The following is a 5,901-nucleotide window of genomic DNA, read 5'->3' as shown; positions in this document are numbered from 1 at the left end:
ATGGTATATGAACACGCCAACAAAAGAAGTAAAAAAAATTTAAAATTCAAATGAAGAGAGATATACAGATTTGCATTATAGTAAAGCAAAATTATCATTATTAATATCTTTACACTTTTTAATTTATATGTATGTACATGTTAATTATGTATTTTAGAAAGTCATGACATTTGCCAAGTATGGTAACCCATACTCAGAATTGGTGCTCTGCATTTAACCCATCCAAGTGCACACACACAGCAGGGAGAAATGAACTCCTGCTAGCACTGAGACTCGAACCAGCGACCTTCTAGTAACTATTCCAAGTCTCTAACAATTAGGCCACAGCTGCCCCTAAGATATATATTTTATATATATTATGTTAATTTAATATGCATTTATGCAGTACTGTATTTTTTTGTTGTTGTTTTATAGCGCCATCTGCTGTTTACCACATGGTAAAAATTGCTGATCGTGTAAATAAATTACTTGTAATCATTTACCAGCTGATAAATATGTTCTAAGAGAATTTTGCTAGTTAGGAAAATGTTATGTATGTTCTCTGAACATCTAGTTTTTAAAAATGTAAAACAAAATGTTACACAAACTTTAAGGGAGCATCTTTAGCATTTTCCAAACATTATGGGAATCTTACATTTGAACATGTTCAAATGTTCTTAATGTTCCAAAACTAATAGTAACATTTTAAAAATGTTTGATGAACATCCAACTCAAACATTTCATAACCATGTATAAGTCTTTCTGTGCTTGAGAAAGATATTAAAAGCAATTTAACGTTGAATTAACAATGTTCTATTAAGGTTACTTGAAGACCATATGTTTATAACTTTGAAAGAAGTTCACCAGAACGTTAGGCAAAGTTCTGAGCACATTCCGTGTTTGCTAGGTTGCAGTTTAGTTGTTTTATTTAGTTTAGTTTATATAGTAGGCTATTTTTAGTGATATGCTTTTATAATTATATTTTTACTGTGGTGTTGCTCATTTGGGTTTATTTTGTGTTATACACACTTTTATTCTGTCCAAGTGAAAAATATAAATTTATGTTGAAATGAAGAGGCTTACACATGTATTTTATAAATTAATTGTGTTGTTTGTCTCAAAGACACATGTAAACAAGGACAATAAAGCAGAATCTCATGATCAACAAAACTCTTTTAAAACGTACTCATAAACAAAAATACAGTTTTAAGGGCATGAAGACTGAATGAGCTGCACGTTTTGAGAGTTTCTCAGGCCAGCAACTAATAATTCCCGGGATAGAGGGTGTTGTAGGTGTCCGTGTCTCGCCGTCCCAGATCCTGAAGAAGCACAGACACACTCTTAAATATAACGGTGCTTTACGATGCCATAGAAGAACTTTTTTTGTCTAAATAGTTCCCTGAAGAACATTTGACATTTGAAGAACCCTTCTGTTACACAAAAACTTTTTTTGTGGCGAAAGGTTCTTCAGATTATAAAAAGGTAAGAAAGAGATGGTTTGACTGAATGTTTTGTCAAACCAAAAATGGTTCTTTTATGGTTCTCTGTGAAGAAACTTTTAAGCACCTTTATTTCTGAGAGTGCATATGAAATCACTGCAACAGTTACTCACTCATCACAATAGAGCACAAGAACAGCACAATACCTGATAAACATCCCCATCTCGTTTCTGAAAAACACAAGAGGACAGTAGTTATTAGTTATCATCTGATTTTGCTAATACTGTCAAAAACACAAGGTTTACATATAAACACAGTTAATTATGTATAAAGTGAAAGTAAACAGACAAGAGAGAAAAGGTGCATGCATCTCTTAAAGGGACAGTACTAAACATACTGCCTCTTGTCATTAAAGGGATAGTTCACCCAATAATTACAATTCTTTCATTATTTACTCAGTCATGTTGTACCAAACCTGTATTCATTTGTATTTATTCTTGTGGTGAACACAAAATAATATATTTTGAAGAATGTGGGTAAGCAAACAGTTGCTGGTACCCACTGACTTTTATTGTAGGAAAAAAACTATATTAAAGTCACTGGGGACCAGCAACTGTTTAGTTTCCCACATTCTTCAAAATAACTTATTATGTTCAACAGAAGAAGAAATTCATTCAGGTTTAGAACAATTTAAGAGTGAGTAAATACTGACACAATTCTCATTTTTGGGTGATAATCGGTATCAATAAAATGTAAACAATACCCATCCCTTCTCATCACAATAGAGCACAAGAACAGCACAATACCTGATTAACATCCACTTCTCGTATCTGAAAAAAAAACCAAGAGGACAGAAAATTTGAGAAGTGACATTTCTCAGAAGACTCTTGCTCAAGTCTGTGGTGTTTGTCCTTCAGCATTAGTCAACAACGATTGCTTTCTGTTCCTCTTTTTCCTCTTATCTAATTCCTTCATTCTGTCTTTTAACTTAATTATGAGGCCATTTTCAGAGATGATAAGATTAATCTGAAAAAGAGGTAATAAACATCAACAAAGCATGTTTATCTGACTGACTAAAGAGGTTTTAATGTGTGTTTGTGGGTTGTGTTTATTTCTGAGGGCCTTAAAAATACAGTGAACATTTTCAAATAGTTATGTTCTTATGTGTGTCTGTTTAATTATCTATGGTTTAAATTTGTCAAACCTCCTATCCGGACATTGGAGTTAATCAGCTGAAACTAGTTGTATATTAAAGACAATATAAATATAAATGTTCTTGTAATGTTCTCTCAAAGTTATGAAGAAACAGTAATGTTAATAAAATGTTCATTTATAGTTTTCTGGTCTTTAATGTTCTCAAAACGTTATTTACACAGAATTCATGGAATGTTTTGCCCTGAAACATTTTAAGTGAATGTTCACATTTTTTTGATTTTTTTTTCAGAGTAACATTCAAAAGTTTAAAAACGTTCTATAATTTTTGTTAAAATAATAAAATAGAATGTTCCTTTGATTTTGATATAACAACGTTTTTTTTTAAACTGATCTTTTCGAACATTTAGACAAGTAATGTTTTCAATACTTGACGGTAATGTTACAAAAAAAAGGTTTTTAGAACATATTTCAGTTAGTGTGTGTTAACAGGAACTAAATCTGACAAAACCTACTTTTGAAAACATCCGCATTTCCAAAAGAGGCATTAAATGAGACTAGATGATAAAGTTTGTCAAGACAAACTTGAGGTTGGCTTGAGAAAGCCTAGCCTGAAAGTTTAAAGCAGTTGTAAAAGCCTGAGGTTTGGGAACCCCTGATTTGGTTCATTACTCACTTGAGGAGGACTACAGCAGGTTTTACAGGCAAATGCTGACAGACAGATGGAGATGATAAACTCAAGCACGGCCAGTAACATCAATATGCCTCTGATTCCCATATAAAGAGTCTGAGAGAGAAATATCAACATTAACACAAATGAAAGTAACTAAATAAATTATAATTACTACTCACACTAGTACACTGAAGGCTCAAAAGTCCAGAATCGACCTTCCTTGAAGTTTATATGGTAATGTAATATATTTATCATAAAGTCATATACACCTAGGATGGATTGAGGTTAAGTAAATCATGGGGCAAAAAAACAACAACTTGTGTACTGACAACACAGTGATCTTATAGCAATTACTAAATAAATGTGAATATAAAAGTAGATGACATACCAAATACATTCTCTCTAATTGATAACAGTTTGTATTGCTGCGGTAAGTGTATGGGACTATAACCAAATCCAGTGAAATAAAAGTTATGGTGATGCCTGCAGTTAAAGTACTGAAAATGTTCATCCCAAGTGAAGCATTCATCTGTAGGCAGAAAGAAAACAACAACAACATAAAACCAATCAACATTCAAACATTGTGTTAACATGTTAATTTAGAAAAGTATATGGAATGTGGTTTAAAAAGTACACTACTTGATATAAATAAACAAAATGTAAAAATAATCATGGTCCAAGCACCAGTGGATGTGTACGTACCAAACACAAACCGGACGGTGAATTAATGTTATTTTCTGCAGCAATGCAGAGTGAGCCTGCAGTAATGTACTGAGGAGAGAAAAAGACAAAAACTGAGGCTTGAGTTGGAATATGTAGCTTGTATTATAAAAGACAGAATAGGGCCATATCATTCAAACGGCACAATGCGACGCAAGGCGCAGCGCAAGTGTGTTTGCTAGTTTCAGTCCGGCACCATTCGCAATTTCCCATCCAGCACCACGTCGTTTAATAAGCAAATGCATTTGCACTCATTTTTGCACCCATGGGCGTGCTGGTCTAAAAAAGGGGTGTGATCTGGCACATTGCTTGCGCATTGCTATTTTAAGGAGCTGAAAATAGACTGCGCCATAGACCAGCTCAAACCTGGTCTAAAGTCTGGCGCAATGTTTTTTCTTTGTTATTTAAAGAGCGTACACGCACAGCAGCACACAAACATGCTGAATATTAAAAATGAAAGGATTGCAATGCATAAGATTTTTGTTGTAGGCTATATGACTGATCCTTGTGTACAATCAAACCTAAAACATTTTTTAATCTATTTCCAGACATTTTGAGAATATTTTATATTCTGTTGTAAGAAGGGCAACAGGACGCCAGTTCTTTAAAAGGGCTAAATCCCCCTTCTTTGGTAACAGTGATAAGACCGCATATTGACAGGAAGTTGGTAAAACACCTTCTCTTATAGATTCACATAAAACCTCAAAATAGTCGTGTCCGATGAAGTCCCAAAAACTTTTATAAAAGTCTGCTGGCAGTCCATCTAATCCAGGGGATCGTCCTGAATTAAGTTGTCGCACAGCAGCAGTAACTTCCTCAAATGTTATGCCAGCATCCAGGACAGTTTTAGAGCCAGAGTCCAGCTGAGGAAGACCCTGAAGAAGTTGTGTCATACAGTCACTATTTTCACAGTTCTCTGCAGCATTAAGGCTTGAATAAAAATACACAGCATGGTTTCTCATTTCTACAGTCTTAGACGTTATCCTTCCATCAGGGAGTTTCAGACATGGCATTTGTTTTTGTTGAGCCGCCTTATATTCCAGGTTGAAGAAGAAAGAAGTTGGGGCATCCATTTCTGCTAATGACATGAAACGGGACCTTATCAAGGCTCCTTTATCTTTCTCATGTAAGACTAGACTAAGCTCTCTCTTTTTTGTTTGCAAATCATTGTACAATATAGAATTGTGTGCATTAACCAACTGCAATTACATTAAATTCATTTGCTTTTCAAGTGTTTCGATCACATTCTTTATTCTACTACTACAGTTGGCTGTAAACTGCTGACAGAAATGTTTTATTTGAATCTTGCCTACACCATTGTTTCAAGTTTTCAAAAGAAACCTTTTTTCCAATCATCCAAAAGAAAACAAAATTTTCACAAATGCAGCATCCTGCAGCAAGTTTACATTAAAATGCCAGTACGCAGATCTTCTAGGTGCATTTGACATGTTCATTGTCATAATAACTAAATGATGATCAGAAAAACCCACAGGACAAATGCAACACTCAATTACTCTACTGTTAAAAGATTTTGATACATAGAATCTATCAAGTCGGGCAGCACTTACTCGATTATTAAAAGCCTTAATCCATGTATACTGTCTCTCATTTGGGTGTTTAATTCTCCACATATCCAAAAGCTGGAAATCTTTATTAAGTTTTTACAATGCACTTGAGGACTGTATATGAGGTTCCTCTGTATTACGATCTATAGTAAAATTAATAGTGCAATTCCAATCTCCACCAATAACTACACAACCACCACACTATCCCCACCTCCCAGCATGAGTTAGAGAGAGAGAGAGAGAGAGAGAGAGAGAGAGACAGAGAGAGAGAGAGAGAGAGAGAGAGAGAGAGAGAGAGAGAGAGAGTGAGAGAGTGAGAGAGAGAGAGAGAGAGAGAGAAACACACACAGAGAGAGAGAGAGAGAGTCAGAGA

At 34.5% G+C, this 5,901-nt stretch overlaps 1 long non-coding RNA gene across 1 annotated transcript; it reads right to left on the bottom strand.

Annotated features, from left to right (window-relative positions):
* Positions 1-585: 585 nt before the first annotated feature.
* Positions 586-4,161, bottom strand: LOC132134794 (uncharacterized). Its single transcript, XR_009429775.1, has 4 exons — positions 3,946-4,161; positions 3,247-3,772; positions 1,620-1,648; positions 586-1,317 (listed from the first exon to the last, which is right to left on the bottom strand). It is a non-coding gene; the product is annotated as an uncharacterized LOC132134794 (long non-coding RNA).
* Between the last annotated feature and the right edge of the window lie 1,740 nt (positions 4,162-5,901).

Source organism: Carassius carassius, unplaced genomic scaffold (assembly GCF_963082965.1).
Source record: "Carassius carassius unplaced genomic scaffold, fCarCar2.1 SCAFFOLD_222, whole genome shotgun sequence".
Classification (NCBI taxonomy): domain Eukaryota; kingdom Metazoa; phylum Chordata; class Actinopteri; order Cypriniformes; family Cyprinidae; genus Carassius; species Carassius carassius.
This window is presented reverse-complemented; position numbering and strand designations above follow the sequence as displayed.